This window comes from Sus scrofa, chromosome 1 (genome assembly GCF_000003025.6).
Source record: "Sus scrofa isolate TJ Tabasco breed Duroc chromosome 1, Sscrofa11.1, whole genome shotgun sequence".
Classification (NCBI taxonomy): domain Eukaryota; kingdom Metazoa; phylum Chordata; class Mammalia; order Artiodactyla; family Suidae; genus Sus; species Sus scrofa.
This window is the reverse complement of record NC_010443.5, coordinates 188326689-188346934: the sequence shown is the minus strand read 5'-3', so window position 1 is coordinate 188346934 and position 20246 is coordinate 188326689. Positions and strand designations below refer to the sequence as shown.

General features: G+C 41.8%; 1 protein-coding gene across 3 annotated transcripts in view; it reads right to left on the bottom strand.

Annotated features, from left to right (window-relative positions):
* Positions 1-11600, bottom strand: part of DAAM1 (dishevelled associated activator of morphogenesis 1) — a 175760-nt gene extending 164160 nt beyond the window's left edge. For 2 of the 3 annotated variants that reach the window (XM_021102686.1, XM_021102694.1), the window contains exon 1: positions 11452-11600. The gene's annotated coding sequence lies outside the window, so the exon portion shown is untranslated. Of the gene's footprint in view, positions 1-11305; positions 11401-11451 lie in introns of those variants that run through there. The other variant, XM_021102688.1, reaches the window with a different exon arrangement.

The following is a 20246-nucleotide window of genomic DNA, read 5'->3' as shown; positions in this document are numbered from 1 at the left end:
TTTTTTGTCTTTTTAGGGCCACACCCAAAGCATATGGAGGTTCTCAGGCTAGGGGTCTAATTGGAGCTACAGCTGCCAGCCTACACCACAGCCACAGCAACGCCAGATCCTTAAGCCACTGAGCAAGGCCAGGGATGGAACCTGCAACCTCATGGTTCCTAGTTGGATTCATTTCTGCTGAGCCAGGACAGGAACTCCAAGATTACCCAAATCTGAACCAAAAATCAGATGTTGCTTCTTTTTCCTCTGTGCAGTTGCTAAGCAGCAACCAAAAGGCCAAAGGATTTCACTCAAAGTAGCAAACATTCATGTCTAAACTCTGTACCAACATAATAAGAAAGCTATTTGTAGATGTTAAGTGTAAATCTTTCCCCAACAGAAAAGTCATTCATTAATCCGTTTGCCCCAAGTCATTGTTTTAAGGTCTCTTCCACATGATGGAATAATTAAAAGCAGGTTATCTATCCTCCTTTCGGATCAAGCTGAAGGGAAGAAGGCCAAGTCAGCAAGTGGAGCACAAGCAGGAAGCCTTAACCTGCATTCCCCGTGATGCATGCTTTCCATTGGAGCAATTCCTGGCCTGGGAGACAATGTAAACAAAGGCCATCCAGAGGGAAACAAATGATAAGTGAAACCAATAACTTCCTCTGTCCTCCGCTCAATTTACTTTCCCCAACTTGGTCCATGAGGAACCCAATCTGAGCTTGGGAGCATTAAACTGCCAGCCCTTGCCTCTCTGCTGCCACAGAGCTCCCTACTCTCAGGAGGAGGTTAAGGGGAAAGACCCTTCATTACCTCAGTGTGTGTGGCTCCCCTTGTCCAGAACCTGGCCCCAGGGGAGAGCCGACTCCCTCTGTCCACAGGGAGGCTGTGAGCACAGAACTGGCAAAGAAATAGGTCACAGGTCCTTCAGACTCAAATTACAATCCAAGGAGTGCAATAGGAAAAGGGAGGGTATGGAAGAAAGGCAGCTTCAGTCACAGCCTGAAAATAAAGTGGGTCAAACTAAAAATATTATATATACATATATATATAAACATATAAATCAATCCCTTAGAAAATGTCAGGCAAAGTAGTCTTTTGCCACGCTTCCTGGAACTGTACTTGGAAGCGTCACCTACTGGTGGAGGGTCAAGTCCTAAATGGGTCATAGAGATTTTCTAGTCCAATCTAATCTCTATTCTTGATTTTTAAAATACAAAAATAGGGAGTTCCCATTGTGGCTCAGCAGAAACGAATCTATTAACCATGAGGACACAGGTTCAATCCCTGGCCTCACTCAGTGGATTAAGGATCCGGCATTGCCGTGAGCTGTGGTGTAGGTTGCAGACGCAGCTCTGATCCCCCACTGCTGTAGCTATAGCTTAGGCCGGCAGCTGCAGCTCCAATTCGACCCCTAGCCTGGGAGCTTCCACATGCAGCCCTAAAAAGACAAAATTAATTAATTAATTAATAAGGAGTTCCCATGATGGCGTAGCAGAAATGAATCCAACTGGGAACGATGAAGTTGCGGGTTCAATCCCCGGCCTCATTCAGTGGATCAGGGATCCGGCGTTGCTGTGAGCTATGGTATAGGTCGCAGACACCGCTTGGATCTGACCTTGCTGTGGCTGTGGCGTAGACCAGCAGCTACAGCTCCAATTAGACCCCTATCCTGGGAACCTCCATATGCCACGGGTTCGGCCCTAAAATGACCAAAAAAAAAAAAAAAAATTAATAAAATAAAATACAAAAATATAATAACAGGCCTTTCATTTAACCTTCTGAGGACACACTGCAGTCTCGGCTATCGGCTTCAATTACAGCGAGATTCAGTCTGCACCCTCCCAGACTTTCAGTCTGAATAACTGCTGAGTACTGAGCAGAGAGGGGGTCAGGCGTACCTCAATATTGACACTCGCAAACAGAATGTGAAACAAATGGAAATGTTATTGTTGTTTCTTTTGGCACCAGGATCTTAAATCGAATACCCACCATTAATATAGTAAGGGAAACTGCAGCAACATTATTTAATTCCTAAACCATTTACCTTCGCCAAAACCATACATTTTCTATATTCACAATTTTACCACCTTTCAAGAGTAGAGAATGCAGCAAGGACCTTTAAATGGTTTGATTTGTCCATTTTATTTCCTTTCCCTTTTTACAATAAGTTTTGTAATAAATTCTCAGGATTTAGAAGGGCCCCTAGTCTAACCCTCTTGTCACAGAACTGAAGGTTTTAACTTCTGTCTAGACATTTCACTGCTCAGTTTTACCAAATCTCTATGAAACAGTTACAAATTTAAGCCTAGACACATATGAACAATCTAACTCATCTGGTGAAGCTTACCACGCTCCTTTACTCTTCTTCCAGGGTGCAAACCTGCAAAAGCTTTATGGGAGAAGAGCGAAGCCCAGAAGGGTCATCAAAATACATGCTCATGACTGTGGTCACACCCAAGAAAAGGAAAAGACCAAGGCTGTGTTTAGGAAGCTGCCACTAGAGCTGAGCTACTCTGCACAGGACAACACCTGTCAGAAGCATATACATATTTCCTTGGCAAACTGCTGATGAAGACTGCCTCTAACTTACGGGATCTGTAAAAACTAAGACCTTTATCAGTTCATTTTAAAATATGGCACCAACCTTTGCCCTTAGTGATGATGGCTATGCACTGATATATTCACAAGTTCTATCCACTATTTAGACTTCTCTGTGACCAAGAGCATGATGAGTTTAAAAAAAAAAAAAAAAAAAAAAAAGTTGACTAGGATTACAAGTGCAGTTTGTGGTTCTAAGATAAGGCAAAGCTAACCCACACCCTTGACCTGATTGTATATCACTAACAAATGAGCTTAGCCAATAAGTCAGAATATAAGAATTCATCTCAGAAGAAAACAAAAAATGGAAATCTATATTGCCCAGACAATGCCCAAAACTTGAATCTGGGCTATATACACTTGGAAGTCTAAATTCATACAGTCTATCAGATGGGCAATGTTTGCCAATCGTACAGATTTTTTTTCCAGAAATGAGAACGACAAAGACCAGTTTAATAGGTGACCCTAATTGTGTGCCTGGCAGAAATACAAGGAACCTTCAACTCCAATCCTGGTGCAATTTATAGAACAGAGTAAGTTCAGGTTATTACTAAAGGTGAATGACATACTTAGGAAATGTAACACGGTGAATTTTTTTAAAGAAAGCTTCTGAAATCAACATCTATTGAATGAATATTATGTTTGAGTGGCTTAGGGGCTAACACATCTTTTGTTTTCATTTTCCTTTCCTGGTAATATGCTGTGATGGCATAACTTTCTTATTATTTCCCTAAATAACACAGTTTGTGTTTTATTCAATTGTCTTCATTAAATATTGTCAAAGTGGCACAATATCCAGTATTAAGCTAAATAAAAGATCTATTTTAAGTCAGGAAATCACACAAACTACATTGGAAATTGAATTTTCTTCCCTAGTTTTTTTTTTCCCACATTTAATTCACAATAGTGGCTATGGTTTAAAAGAACTGCAATTGTATATTTGGCATCACATTTGCTCCACTGTAGAAATAAGTCTCTTTTCTAAAGTGATTGAAAAAAGAGCTTATTTTAATATGTAAGGATACACAATATTAGATTATACATTTGATTACTGTTCAAGTTTTTGTTATTTTCTTTTCAAAAGAGCTTTCACAATTTATGTTGAGAAACAACAGGGAGTTGGGACGCTAAGAAGTCAAAGTCTTCTTCTGCAAGAAAGACTGTGTAAAGGGCCCAGTGGGCGCCTGAGCTACAGAAGGTGCTTCACGGATGGCCTTCTTAGTTGAGGAACTGACAGCAGGATTCAAGCTTCCTGACTCTCAGCCCAGTGCTCTTCTTAATACTCATAGGGCAACAGCCATTTAGTGTGTATTCATTCTGTGCCAGTGGAATGATACATTAAAGGGAGAGACAGAGTTCCCTGGTAGCCTAATAGTTAAGGATTATTAACCAGTGGCACAAGTTCAATCACAAGCCCGGGAACTTCTGCATGCCACAGGTGAAAACAAAAAACAAAAACAAAAAACAAAAAAAAAAAAAAAAGGAGGGGGGAGATAAAATTATTTATTTAAAAAAAGAAGAAGTTATGGGATTCTTAACTCTCAAGACAGGCTTCTGTGGCCCTACTATAGGTGAGAAGGGCTTTCTGCAGATAAGAGATTCAACTTACTGACGAGTTACCTCCATTAACAAATAGGGGCTAATGCTGGACAGACCTCAAAGAGATTCAGAGATGGCAAGTAAAAACATTTCTTTTTCAAATAGCCTGCCTATCATTCAAGAGCAAAAAGGAGGGAGTTCAAAAATTCTTATCATTCAAAGAAGCAAATGCAGCATTTTAAATCTCATGCAACATTTTCTCTTCCAGAAAACCAGACTGTAAGAAACTATTAAGTGAAGAAGCATTTTTACTCTCAATCAACTCAGCTCTTCTTACTGACCCAGCGCTGTTTCAGAATTAAAGGACATAAAGGAAGCTGTGATTCCTCCAACTTGATGGAGAGAAAATTACAGTATATAGGAAAACCAGAGGCCAGGCAATAGTGAGGGGCGTAAAGAACTAGACTGCCTGGGTCCCTAACCTGGTCTGCCAGTTACAAGCTGTGTGACCTGAGCTAGGTGAGTTCCTTAATTTCTTCATGCCTCAGATTCCTCAACTGTCAAAAGGTAAGAAGAGTGCCTACCTCACAGAGCTGTAGAGAGGAGTCAGTGGTTGAGCTTATGCATAGTATTAGGGAAGGCCTGGCCCACGCTTAGCACCTCACATCCCTCGATTATTAATATCACATGAGCTGGGAGTATTGTTGTGGCCAGGTTGCAGGCTCTAAGGGGAAGGAGCAGGGGACGCTGGTGAAAGCTGAGGATAGGCAAGGAAGGCTTCCTGAAAGCTATGGCACTCATGCTGGACCTAAGAGCACAAGGAGAATTCAGATGCTCAGAAGCTGGCACATGCCAGGTGAGGGGAGCCATTACTGCAGAAAGGCAGGGACAGGGTAAGAACCAGGTGTGCTTAAGCATCAACAGGGAAAATAAGCTCACCAAGGCTGAGAATGTGCTTGCCAACCTCAGATTAAAGGGGGGTTGGGGCTCTGTGTGCTGTTGCTATGCTCCTAGGACTTAAGTCATTTTTACACATGCATACTATGAATGCAAACTCACTTTAAAACACTCAGTTCTCTGTTTTTGGAACAGAGGGAAAGATGCCAAAAAAATTAAAAAGGTAAACCCCCCCCCCTTTTTTTGCTGCAGCAATAGTCTGCTGGAGTGGAATGTAGGTCACCAAAATCAACTTGGATCTCATCTTCATGAGTCCCTCTTTCGGGCGGTGGGGGGTGGTATTATGTGGTGGCTTGAAGGAAGGAGAAAGAGAGGCACTTCAGATCCACCCTTCAATTCTGATCTCTATCAGCCACTCAGCCCCTCCAAGCACAATCAACATAAAAAGACAGTACACTTGATGTAACTTCAAGAGCGGTATCCTAGGTCGGCACCAGCCTGCCCTGCCTACCTACAGAAACAGCCCTCCTTACCAAGGTCTTTGGTATTACCTGTGCTGTCAGTTGCCACTAACCTGAGCTCTCAGGAAAACCACTATGATCTGATGCCCTAAGTGTTTAAGATATATATTCACTTCAAACATTCCCTTCATTACCAAGTTAGAAATTGTAATGCCAAAATAAGTGATAGTAATCCACTATCCGAAGAAGAAAAATCACAAAACAGAAGAATTTTCATTTTGACTGTCACCCCCTCTAGAGATTAAACAACTTTGCTAACCTAGCTTGAAAAAGCTTTGTTTCCTGCAATATAAGGATAAACTTAACACTTGGAAATACCAGGAGTGTGTGGGACATGAAGCCAGGGAGGGCCAAGCAGGCTCTATGATGATTTCCTGAACCAAAGACCTAAGGCTTTCAGTGGTACCAAGCTTTGTTGGAAGAGCTTGTTTCCCCTGATCCAACAGCTATAAGTTTTTAAGTAATTTCACAGAAGACCTCAAGATTCTCAAGCCAAAGCCACTCTATATCCCCAAAATATTTACCAAATGAAACACTTTCAATCTTAACGTTGTTTTGTTTGTAAACACCTTATTTGTTCTGATGACCACTAAACACTAAACACTAAAAACAGTCTTTTAAACAAGTAGCTCAAACAAAACCACACACAGACACAGGAATTCTTAACACCCAGAGGCGTGTCCACAAAGCCAAGAAAGCCAGGATTCAAATTCCTTGGCACCTATTCACCGAGCTCCTGTAAGCACCACCCAAGGACATGACCCATTGCACTCTCTTTACTATCACACCTTCTCACAAATTCACACTCCTGAAAACCCACAGACAGAATCCAGCTTACTGGATGACAGCTGAATGCTATGAATGCTGCAAATATTGGACAAATGTCTTTTATCCTCTTTCCCTCTCACATCAACCAGCCTGAACAACTTATTCCCAGCCTGAGCTTCACCCCAATGCACGTCCACTCTTCTACCCAAATGGTGCCTCAAGAAGCACTGGCAGCCTGGCAAAGTCTCTAGTCAGGTTTTTGCCTTGGTCTCGCTCCCTCTTCTCCTGTCATACACCTCCTGAGGAAGTTATCTGGACCAAGGACAGTCATGACTGAGAGAAATCTAGAAATATCTGGTTTGGGATAATAGGAACTATATTAAGAATTACAGAGGAAAAAAATCTATGTGGGTGAATATATTCCAAAAGCAAACAGATTACAATTTGACTATTTCAAACATATGGAAGGCCTTTTATATCTCAAGTCACATGCTATACAGGAGTTTTGGTTTATGCTGAGGTGAAACTGCTTGGCAGAAACCTAAGGAAAATTACAACTGCTGACAGGAACTATCAGTGATAAGAATACAGATCTTGGATCTCCAAACATGGTTCTACTTGTTAGTATTGATTCCACAAATATTTATAAAATAGCTACCAATAGCCAAACACTGTTTTAAATGCTGGACAGACAGGGATAGATAAGACAAAGACTCTGCTCTTAAAGACCTTCAGGGAATGGAGAAAATCACACACTTGAATTGTTCAGAGTCAAGAAGTAAACAGAAAATTGAAGGAGATTTCAGTCAGTGCTAAGTTCTATGACAAAAACAGTGAGTGACAACTTCTGCTCTCGTTTCCTCACGGGGATATAACCACCTACTTAAAATGAGATGATGAATGTCAACTACCTGGCACATGGCATCCCCCAGCATTTAGTTGCACATGAATGCACATCCATAGACACTCACAGATGTACACTTTGCTGCTGTAATTGCAATACCTGTGTTAATCCACTTTGGTAGGAAATGAAAGCAGAAGGTAAGCAAAATGTATGCATAATTCAATTATTGTTAATGCAATTAAATTACAAATAACTACTCAAGAATCTATAAAGAGTCAAAACCTAGACAATTCTAAAATAAAAGGATAAATAGAAGTCCAGATACTGAGATCATAGTAGTAGTAGCAGTATGACTAATACTGTAAATACTAATGTGGATGCCTTGCTCACTTTGAAGGATTACCATGAAGAGCCAGGCTATGTTGTCATACAGGTAAGGCTCAGAGGTATTAACCTGATGTCACAGTGTCAGGAGTTGGGTTTATACTCTGAAAACTATAAGATGCTGATGAAAGAAATCAAATATGATACAAACAGATGGAAAGATATATATACAATGATCTTGGATTGGAAAAATCAATACTGTCAAAATGATTATACTACCCAAGGCAATCTACAGATTCAGTGCAATCCCTATCAAATTACCAAGGATGTTTTTCACAGAACTAGAACAAAATATTTTAAAGTTTGTCTGGAAGCACAAAAGACTCAGAATAGCCAAAGCAATCCTGAAAAAGAAAAATGGAGCTGGAGGAATCAGGCTCCCTGGATTCAGACTACACTACAAAGCTACAGTCATCAAAACTGTGTGGTACTGGTACGAAAACAGAAATATACATCAGTGGAACAGGATAGAAAGCCCAGAATTAAACCCACACACCTATAGTCAACTAATCTATGACAAAAGAGGCATGAATATACAATGGACAAAAGACAGTCCCTTCAATAAGTGGTGCTGGGAAAACTGGACAGCTACATCTAAAAGAATGAAATTAGAACACTTCCTAACACCATACACAAACATAAACTCAAAAGGAATTGAAAAGCTAAATATAAGACCAGCTACTATAAAATTCTTAGAGGAAAACACAGGCCGAACCCTCTCTGACATAAACGACAGCAATATCTTCTCAGATCCACCTCCTAGAGTAATGACAATAAAAACAAAAATAAACAAATGGGACCTAATTAAAATTGAGTTTCTGCACAGCAAAGGAAACCCTAAACAAAATGAAAAGACAACCCACAGAATGGGAGAAAATATTTGCAAATGAAGCAACTGACAAGGGATTCATCTCCAAAATTTATAAACACCTTCTGCAGCTCAATACCAAAAAAACAAACAACCCCATCAAAAAAAAATGGCAGAAGATCTAAACAGACAATTCTCCATAGAAGACATATGGATGGCCAAAAACCATGTGAAAAGATGTTCAACATTATTATTAGAGAAACACAAATCAAAACTACTATGAGATTCCACCTTACTCCAGCCAGAATGGCCACCATCAAAAAGTCTAAAGCAATAAATGCTGGACAGGGTGTGGAGAAAGGGGAACCTTATTACACTGTTGATGGGAATGTAAACTGGTGCAGCCACTATGGAAAACAGTATGGACAGTCTGCAAAATCTAAACATAGAACTACCATTTGATCCAGCAATCCCACTCCTGGGCATCTATCCAGAGAAAACAATGACTCAAAAAGATACTGTACTCTGATGTTCACTGCAGCACTACATAGGATAGCCAAGACATGGAAACAACCTAAATGTGCAACGACAGAGGAGTGGATAAAGATGTGGTACATATATACAATGGAATATTACTCAGCCATATAAACGAAAGAAATAATGGCATTTGCAGCAACATGGATGACCTAGAAATTATCATGCTAAGTGAAATTAGTCAGACAGTGAGACACCAACTTCATATGCTATCACTTACATGTGGAATCTAAAAAACAGATACAATGAACTTCTTTACAGAACAGATACTGACTCACAGACTTTGAAAAACTTATGGTTTCCAAAGGAAACTGGTTGGGCGGTGGGGGGATGAGCTGGGAGTCTGGGATGGAAATGTTATAAAACTGGGTTGTGATCACTGCTGTACAACTATAAATGTAATAAAATTCATTAAGTTAAAAAAAAAAGGAGTTCGGTTTAAATTCTCATCTTTAGATTTTTTTGAGAAAAATAAGACAATGAACAACTCCTTCTTAGAGTTAAGATTTTAGACCTAAAATCAGCTTTAGGAAAACTTCTGTGCCCCTCTCCCATTACCAAGACCATGGTCCCTAGAAGCAGAGGGCTCTTCCCAGACAGACTGTGGTAGCCAGTAAGAACAAAGCCTGTGCAGGACCCAGGCTTCCCAGATGCTAAACCTCTCAAGGACCTGCATCCTCTAGGCAGGTTTTTAGATTTCATGAAAACCACAAGGGATGGCAGTGACTTCCAGAACTCAAGGTCAGTTATTATTTGTCCCTAAAACCCTCCTGTGAATTGCATCTAAGGCAAACTGAGGGCCTTCATTAATGACCAGGGAGCTCTTTTCACGTGTAACAGAGAATTCCCTCCTTGAGAACGCTGCCTCCAACACTATTAGGAAAATGCAGGTAGCCTGAAAGGGGGAAAAGATCTTTCGACTGCAATTTTCTGAGTTTGCCTTAGGAAAAGGGCTCTTAATAGTTTTTTTCTGGGGAGGGGGGTTGGAGAGACCAAGTACATGTAGGCGAGAGGGAAAGGGGTCTAAAAACTCTGTCCAAGCTATTTACAAGAGAATGTTCAGAGCCCTGGGCTGAGAAACCGGTGACTAGGAGAGAGCAGCTGGGCCCAGGAAGAGCATCTGACCACACCCACTGGCCACGCCCTCCCAGCTGCCCGCAGAGCCACATCGAATTGAAACAGCAGTGGGAGCAGTTAAGATTCCGACGGCAGGAGTCGCCATGGCAACGGGATTTGTCTTGCAGGCAAACTCCGCTTCAATTCACTAGGTCCTTCTCGAGCCTCAAGAAACTACCAGTTCAACGAGGGCAAAACGGCCACGCGTGGCGTTCTTTCTTGACGCTTTCCTGCGTAGGTGGAGATGGGGGGGTGGGAGATGGGGAACCAGGATTGGAGTGTATTCTATTTCTGGGCCCAGTGAAATATTTCATGGCAGCAAGAGACAGAACACTCCAACCACAGGCTGTGAGCAACTTGAGAACAGAGCCTTTAGCAAAGATTTGATGAATGAGTGAGTAAGGGAAAGAATAAGGGGGCTGGGAAAGGGAAATCCAGAGGACTTCACCGGCCTCGCTCAGGTGCCCGGTCGGAGAGCAAGAGGATCACAAGCATTTGGATTTTCACCACCAGCTGGGAAAACCGATTATCCACCGCTCTTGCCCCACTGCGAGTCTTATCGTTAGATTATTCCACACTCCGCACCGCTTTTCCACCTCCTAGCCCAGCGCTCCAGGCAGACGCTTCGTACCAGCTCAGGTGTTATTTGTCGAGGGAACCATCAGTGCAACGGGCATCAAGATGCCCCCTACCCAGAGGGATGCGAGGCGGGAGTGCTCTGCGGCGCTTGGAAACCAGTCAGCAGGCTGCGCAGCCTCCCCTCGCCGCTGTCCGACAACACCCCTCGCTCTTTCCGCAACGCGGTTTCCCTCTAGTCTCTCGTTTGAGATATTTAGCTCCCAACTTTACCTAAATTACAGTCACTTCATCCCTTTCGAATGAGTCTTGAGATTAGGGTGCCCGGGATGGTAGGGGTTCTGCTGGGATGAGTAAATGAGTCTCTCCTCCTCTGTCGCCACCTCTGAGTCCACCTAGCCTGCCTTGGGATTCTCCCCTCCCGGAGCCTCACCGGGCAGCAGCTCCCGACAGCAGCAATGTCCACAGCACCCAGCTGGGGCCACGACCCCCAGCGCCCCAGCCCCAGGGTGTCAGCAGCAAGGCGGCGAGTGGTACCCCGCCGGCTCTCTTGGCATCTGAGCGCCTCAGAAAGAAAGAAGGGAGGCACCCGCGTCCTCGGGGGCGCCTTTCTCCAGTCTCGCTTTGCTTTGTGCCGCGCTTGCAGCCATTTTCCCAAACCGAGCTTGGCAGCTGGAAGCTGTCTAGGTCCTGTTCCCACCCAGACCCAACCTGAAGGACGGGTTTAATATTTACCTACTGGCCCGGGAGCTCCGGGGAGGCAACGGGAGGGCGCGCCGCGAACCCAGCGCCGGGCCCGAAACAGCGAGCCCAACCCCACGCCACCGCGCGGTGCCACTTAATGAATGAGTGCAGCGAGCGACGCGGCACGTCCCCCTTACCTGAGCAGCCCCAGCATTCTGAAAAGGCGGTTCTGAGCTTCGGGTACAATGGGCTCCCTTAAACAGTTTCCTTCACAGCCGCTCGTAGGTTACCAACTCGCAGGTGACATCACCCTCTCCTCGCCTGATAGGATACAATGTGGCGCCCACTGCGCATGGACTCCCGGGTCGCTTCTGGGAGTTGTAGTTCGTGTTCCACAGGCAGAGCCCGGGTAAGTGCGATACCAGGGTTCTTGGAACTACACTTCCCGACACACTCCCGGCCTCTTCGTCCACGCCCCTAACCCCGCCCCCGCCTCGACCCGCCCCCCCCCGACCCGCCCTCCAGCCTTGCAGTGTTAGTCCGGGTAGTTCAGAAGCTGAGCTGAGGACGCAGCGGGTTGGGAGCAGGGGTTGCGGGTGGGAGGGGAAGTGGTATCCTTAGGTCGTGCTCTTTGACTTGACCTCCACTCGGCCCCATGCGGGCTCCGAGGAACCAGAGGGGTCCGGGACTAGTGCGCACTAGCCCCGCAGCTCTGAGCAACCTGGTTCCGTTGGCCCCGGCCGAAAAGAGAAGATTAAGCCCTTCACTGCCTCCCCTAGGCGTAGCAACTAATTAATTGGGTTAAACGCAGTCGAGGAATTACCCCACGACCCAGAGGAAGGCGGACGCGGACCCTGAAGGACAGAAATGCCCCTGTGCCCCACTTGGTACAAATCACCTCTCGGTCTTCTCTTTCCTTCTCCCATTTAACGGAGTCAGGGTGACCAACCAGATCTCTGGGAACAGCTTAGTCGCCTGAGCCGACAGAATAACCTAGGGTGTCGCTAATCAAAATGCTGTGCAACAGACTAGATAGTCGCCTCAACCCTCCGTCTGGGAGCCTGCTGCTGCTGCAGAGATAATACTATCGCGCAGCCATGCTTTTGTTCTTCCCTGCAGCAGACTTCCCGCTCGCTCATGGCTCCCAGGAAGACAACATCCTTGCCTAAAGTTTTAATAAATAAATATACGTATACATGTACTTTTAAATACACAACACTCTCAACTTGCATACCTTTCTCTTCAAATTTTTTAATGACCTAAGCGAAACAACATCATGCTGTTCAAGAACTGCTGTGATACTAATACACCTAAGTGTTTATTTAAAGATAAGATGTGCAGCAGAATTCTGAACCTTCAATAAAATTTTATTTTTAATATGTAAAAATTTGCCTTGGAACTTTTCATTATTCAATGAATATCAAACATTATAAAAAATTAACACTGGTAAATCTCTTGATGTGTTTCTAAATGAAAAAAAAAATCTTTACGTCTAGTTATTCCAGTTGTAAAGGTAAATTATAATGGCATTCGATGTCGTAATCACATATAAGGATCAGCTCACACCCTTATTTCTACAAGCAAAATCTCTAGAGACTACCTCTCATGAAAAGAAAGTTCACAATTAAGATTTCAAACAACTCTCCACCTAATTGTTGGTGAAAGTCTTCTTATTTCTCATATCATCCTGCAACAATAACTGGGGTTCAAGAGAAAAATATTCATGGATCTAGTTGAAGATCTCAGGAAAGAAGGAAAGGCTTTGTTTGCTGAGAGGGATTTTACTACTGAATTCTGCTTTTTCTTTTAACAAGCCAATTCCTTATAGCCCAGACACATTTTTCTCCACTGAGGGAAGATAACTTTGAATGTTGCTCTCCTGTTCTGAGCTATTCCATCCATTTCAAATATTGTCTTAAGTGGAACCTAGACAATACAAATGTTCCATTGGCCAACAGATCAAGAGTACAATCAGTGATATTCTAGCTAATGGGTAGACTTAATGCATTGCAGTTCATTGTGGGAAAAGATTCAGAAAGAAACTTGACCTGGGGTGAATCTAAAAGCTCTTCCAGTTCTGTAACTTTGTAGAGCTTTTAGAGGGAAATACAATCAGTGCGCCTGAAATGTATTGAGTCCAATTGGATGTGGAGATTCTTTATAAGTCAGGATTTAGACTTACAGATAAAAGTATATTATATTATTGTGGTACACTCTGAGGAGTAAGTTTATAGAATAAATCACCTTAGAGCAAGTTCTCTTGAGTCTTCAGTAATGAAGGAGAGGATGAAGTCTGCCTAAAGAAAAAATTCCATTCTCTGTAGCAATTAATATTATAGGGATGTGCCATGTTACATGTCCATATATAAAGGACATCATACACAATAGATAACAAGCACAGAAATGAGCAGATGTACACATGTGAAGCTGTTCTTCCTACTAAATAGATATAAATATAGATAATAAATATTGAAAGATAGGCATCGTTTGGAAGCATTTTGCTATGTGCGATGGATTTGAGCTTATCCCTGCACACTATTTTCATTGGTAACCAGGAGAAACAAAGATGGCTCTTCAGCACCAGAAATGCAGTCTGTGGTCCTGGGACTAGAGGAAGCTTAACAACATCTATGGAGACTGAAGGGAACACACTTCTCTCCCTCCCTCTCTCCCTCTCTCTCTCTCTCTCTCTCTCTCTCTCTCTCTCTCTCTCTCTCTCTCACACACACACACACACACACACACACACACACACACACATTCACAGACATTTATTGTGTGTGTATTTCTTTTTCCGTGACTACATAGTCTCATAAACAATTGAAAACACTGTTCGGCTTATAATTTCGAAGGATTTCTTTACTTTTTTCTTTTCTTTTTAAAGGACAGCTGCTGTTCTAGAATGATCTGATGAAAGGTCTTGTCTAGTCCCATAATCATTTCCTATTAATTAGGAGCCCATGGGACCACTGGAAATAGATTTAATTGACCATCTACACGTGGAGGAAGGGGAAAGGCACCATGGGATATTTGGCTGATCTTTCAAAATAATACCTCTCAGTTCTGATTACAAGGCTTTAGTCTAGATGTTGAGCTTTAGATAAGGGAGGAAATGAGATATCAACAGAGAAAGAACTTTTTAAGTCTGTAGCCTTGCATGTGTTTTCACACAATAGCTTGGTGTTTTGCAACAACTGAGGTTGTGTGCTGAGGCCAGGTTTGAGATCATGCCCTTTTCCCACTTCCCAGCAATATCACTCTGCTTGTTCCATGTTGGTTATTCTCTCTAAGCTTCAGTTTCCTTCTTTTTCAAATGGAGCTAACAATAAACCTACTTCACAAAGTTATTGAGGACTAAATTAGATGAGACATATAAAAACACTTTTCAAATTGAAAGTAATTATACCAATGCTGGTTCTTGTTATTATTTGCAGCCCCCTCCTCTGAAGATTACCTCAGAAATGTCAGCCCTGATTATGGAACAAGTTGATAAAAACCTAGTGAAATTTTAAAAAATCTTAATCTTAAGAGATGATTAGAAATGATACGGTGTGCATGCATTACCTCAGTAATTAGAAAGTTGGCAAAATGTTCTTTGAACAAAATGAAAACTCCAAATTAAACAGTGCTACTCCTTGGCTGGATTTCAGATCCATATCTTGTTCTTCCACAGCCCCAGGCTGTCCTTGGTCTCCCACATCACCTCCCCCAAGCTTCTGGGGCTGGAGAGTCACAGCTAGGAGACTGGAGGCAGGAGGAAGGCAGAAGCCAGGGTATTTCTACACCTCCACAGGGTATGTCAGCCACATTTTCCCTGTTGGACTAGTTCATCGTGGTTCCAGCTTCTTCCAGGTCACCTTGGCCTCTGTGAATGCCATCTTCTCCCTTTGTCCCTCCAGCCTAGGGGTGGAGGTAGCTTCCTGCTGTTGCTAATCTCTTGTATATTTGTCTTCTCAGACCTTCTATCATCCATGTGACCTGTTCCTGTACTATATTTGTTTTAAATACTTAGAATTTTTGTTGTTGTTGTTGTTTTGTCTTCACGGTGGAACACTTAACTAATATACTCATGTCAGTTCAAGGTCTTTTGGGGCAGGCAACAGAAGCTTTCTATGGTCAGTTTATGCAAAATAATAAAAGTGCTAAAATTTCTTCAAAAGATTCAACAACCAAGGCTCCACCTAAGAGCAGGAGTCAGACCAGCTCTAGGAACCTAAACAGTAGTGGGTTTTGGACCTTCTCTCCAGAGCATTGCTCTAATGCATTGCCCAGTCTCTGTGTGTCTTTGTTTCAAATTTCAAATTCCTAAAAGAAACTGATTGTACTATCTCAGAGTGACTATCCCTGACTTAATGATCTATAGCAGTGATTCCTCAAGGATGGGCCCCAGATCAGCAGCATTAATATCACCTGAAAACTTGTTAGAAATGCAAATGCTTGAGCCCCACGCACAGACCTGCTGGAAACAAAACTTTAGGGCTGGGTCCCACAATCTGGGTTTTAACCAGTCCTCAAGCTTATTCGGATATTCATGAAAGTTTTCAAACCACTTGTCTATGGCAAAGATTACAAGATCATGTGGCTCAGACAGGATCTCTTGGGACCTATCCTTGTGTATCTGGGAGTCTTCTCAGAGAGGAAAAAGTGTTGTGAACTTGGCAGTTACCCCTAAGAAGTGTCAGGTAAAACTGGTACATCTGTCAGGATCTTAACTGTAAAAATTGGTTCTTCCTCTGAGGGAAAGGACTTCATAGCATTCTGAACCAACTACATTAATTCAGTCACTGCAAAGGCATTTGGAAAAGCTTCATGTCACTGTGTTTAATTGAGAACTCAGAAAAACTGAAAAACCAGCACTGAGGCAGGACAAGGGAGATGGAATCTTGTAGGAATCTAAGGACAGTAATGTCCGGCCACAGTAACAGAGGATGTGAAAAGAGCTCCAACCACTCAAAACTCTCTCCAGACCAGTTGCATCTGAACAGTGCCTGAGAATTCAGAAACAGAAATTCTTCTTTGACTCCTTTAGCTACAGTCCCTGTATCAGCTTATTTACAGCTGGCTTTCTCTTAGCCCATCTATAAGCCCTGTACTTTTCAATTCTGTAGCCACTGGCCCCCTGTTGCTATTTAAGTTTAAATTAATTAAAATTAAGTAAAATGTAACACTCAGTTCCTCAGTCACAATAGCCACATTTCAAGCCATGAAGCCATATGAGGCTAGGGGACATCACATTGGACATCTCAGAAATAGAGTATTCTTGTCATTTCAGAAAGTTCTATAGTGCCTCCCTAAACTTTACCTCATGAACTTTCAGATCTTGTCATGCTGAAACCCACCTTCCCCCCACCACTCTATTTTTTCTGGGTCAAATTCCAGAGAAAAGGAAAGAATGAAAAAGAGAGGAAGAGAGAGAAAAAAGAATTTAATTGTTTCAGTTCACCATGTTAAGCCAAATCATAACATAGATCACTAGCCATTATGAAAAAGGCACATAGCCCAACACAAAAATGGCCAAAAATGGGAGTTCCCATTGTGGATCAGCAGTTAATGAACCTGACTAGCATCCATGAGGACACAGGTTCCATCCCTGGCCTTGCTCATTGGGTTAAGGATCCAGCATTGTCATGAGCTGTGGTGTAGGTTGTAGATGTGGCTCGGATCCTGTGTTGCTGTGGCTGTGGTCTGGGAACCTCCTTATGTTGTGGGTGTGGCCCTAAAAAGCAAAAAAAAAAAAAAAAAAAGCAAAAAAAAAAGGCCAAAAATCTTGAATAGGCACTACATACAACCACACTCTCCCCCGTATCCAGATAGTCAATAAACATATGAAAAGATACACAAATTAATTAGTCATCAGAGACATACAAATAAAGGTCACAATGGAATGATACTACACACTTACCAGACCAGTTAAAATTAAAATGACTACCTATATTAAGGATCAGCAAAGATGAGAAGAATCCTACACTGCCAATGAAAGTATAAATTTGTATAACTGCTTTGGAAAACTCTTTATTAACATTCACTAAGAGTGAACATACACATACTTTATATCGCCCAGCAATCCACTCTTAGAAAAAAAAAAAAAAAAGCAGATTTGTGTGTATACATATGCTCACCAAAAGACACTTTTTTTTTTTTTTTTTTGGTTTGGTTGGTTTTTGTTTTTTTGTTTGTTTGTTTTTGTCTTTTTTAGGGCTGCCCCTGTGGCATATGGAAGTTCCCAGGCTAAGGGTCAAATGGGAGCTGTACTGCTAGACTATACCACAGCCACAGCAATATGGAATCTGAGCTGAGTCTGCAGCCTATACCACAGTGCACGGCAATGCTAGATCCTTAACCCACTGTGCAAGGCCAGGGTTCAAACCTGCATCCTCATGAATACTAATTGGATTCATTTCCACTGAGCCATGATGGGAACTCCCAAAAGACACATATTTGAATGTTCACAGCTATGCTATGGTTGCCAGGCAATATTTGGGATATACTTATACTAAAAATAATTTTTGTTGTTTGTCTGAAATTCAGCTTTAACTGAGAGGTCTGTATTTTTATTTTTTAAATCTGGCAACCCTATTATAGCCACCAATGAGAAACGAAAAAATTGTTTATCAAAAGTAAAATGCATAAATAAATTGCAGCACGGACACATAATTAATACTGTATAACCAGAGTTAGCAAACTTTTTCTGCAAAGGGTTATGCAGTAAATTTTTTAGGCTTGTGGACTATATGATCTTTGTTACAACTACACAACTCTGCCATTGCAGCATAAAATCAGCCACAGCTGTAAATGAATTAACATGGCTGTATTTCAATAAAACTTTATTTACAAAAACACTTAGCTTGACTATAGAAAATAGTTTTATAGGCTATCCCGCAATGAGAATGAACAAGTCATGTCTACATGTAGGACTATGAATGGATCTCATAAAAATAACATTGAGTAAAAGAGTGTATATTGTATGATGACATTTACATAAAATTCAAGGTCAAGTACAACTAACAGTGGTTTTAGAAAATAATAGTACATTCAGGGGATAGTAATAGAAAAGAACATGAAGAAAGTCTCTGGGGAGTTGGTATTCTTCAAATTACGAATGTTTCATTTTGTGAAAATTCATCATGCCATACACTTATTTGTGTGCTTTTATGTATGTACATTACATGAAAATAAAATATGTGTATAAATTAAAATTTAGGCCAGTTTATCTCAACATCATGACCATAAGAAATTATTTTATGAATTCTGGTACCCAAGTTTTTTATAATAATCCTAATTGAAACAGACATTCATGGGAGTTCCCCTTGTGGTGCAGTGAAAACCAATCCGACTAGTATCCATGAGGATGTGGGTTCAATCCCTGGCCTTCCCCAGTGGGTTAAGAATCAGGCGTTGCCATGAGCTGTGGTATAGGTTGCAGAATCGGCTCAGATCCTGCGTTGCTGTGGCTGTGGTATAGGCTAGCAGCTGTGGCTATGATTTGACCCCTAGCCTAGTAACTTCCACAGGCCTATGCCACAAGTGTGGCCCTAAAAAGCAAAAAAACCTAACAAACAACCAAAAAACCCCACCAGGAATTCATGTTATTTATAGAGAATATTTATAGAAAATATTGATCCTTAAGGTGGTAAAAATCTCTCCTAAGTTTACAAACCAGTGGAATATATTAGAATTTCTCTCCACAGCTCTTCTTCTCTTTCAAACTCAGGATCATTTTATTTTATAATTGGCTTATTTTATTTAAAAATATACCTTGAGGAGTTCCCAGTGTGGCACAGCAGAAAGAAATCTAAGAACCATGGGGTTGCGGGTTCAATCCCTGGCTTCGCTCAGTGGGTTAAGGATCTGGCGTTGCTGTGAGCTGTAGTGTAGGTCGCAGATGCAGCTGGGATCCCATGTTACTGTGGCTGTGGTGTAGGCTGGTGGCTACAGCTCCAATTAGACCCCTTAGCCTGGGAACCTCCATATGCTGAGAGTGTGGCCCTAAAAAGACAAAAGACAAAAAAAATAAAAACATAAAACATACATATACCTTGAGAATTTTCTATGTCATTGGTTTTTTTAAATGTTTTACATGTAAAGGTTGCATTTTAAGGACTGCATGATGTTTTATCATGTGAAAGTAACTAATTTTTTATTTAATTACCTATTATAGAATATGTCATTTTGCAGCTGCATGCAAAGCAATGAAATTAGAACACAATCTCACACCATGCACAAAAACAAACTCAAAATGGCTGAAAGACTTAAATATATGACAGGACACCATCAAACTCCTAGAAGAAAACATAGGCAAAACACTCTCTGACATCAACATCATGAATATTTTCTCAGGGCAGTCTCCCAAAGCAATAGAAATTAGAGCAAAAATAAACCCATGGGACCTAATCAAACTGAAAAGCTTTTGCACAGCAAAGGAAACCAAAAAGAAAACAAAAAGACAACTTACAGAATGGGAGAAAATAGCTTCAAATGATGCAACCGACAAGGGCTTCATCTCTAGAATGTATAAAAAACTTATACAACCCAACAGCAAAAAAGCCAATCAATCAATGGAAAAATGGGCAAAAGACCTGAATAGACATTTTTCCAAGGAAGATATACAGATGGCTAACAAGCACGTGAAAACATGCTCAACATCCCTGATTATTAGAAAAATGCAAATCAAAACTACCATGAGATACCACCTCACACCAGTCAGAATGGCCATCATTCATAAATCCACAAATAACAAGTGCTGGAGGGGCTGTGGAGAAAAGGGAACCCTCCTGCACTGCTGGTGGGAATGTCAACTGGTACAGCCACTATGGAGAACAGTTTGGAAATACCTTAGAAATCTATACATAGAACTTCCATATGACCCCGCAATCCCACTCTTGGGCATCTATCCGGACAAAACTCTACTTAGAAGAGACACGTGCACCCGCATGTTCATTGCAGCCCTATTCACAATAGCCAGGACATGGAAACAACCCAAATGTCCATCAAC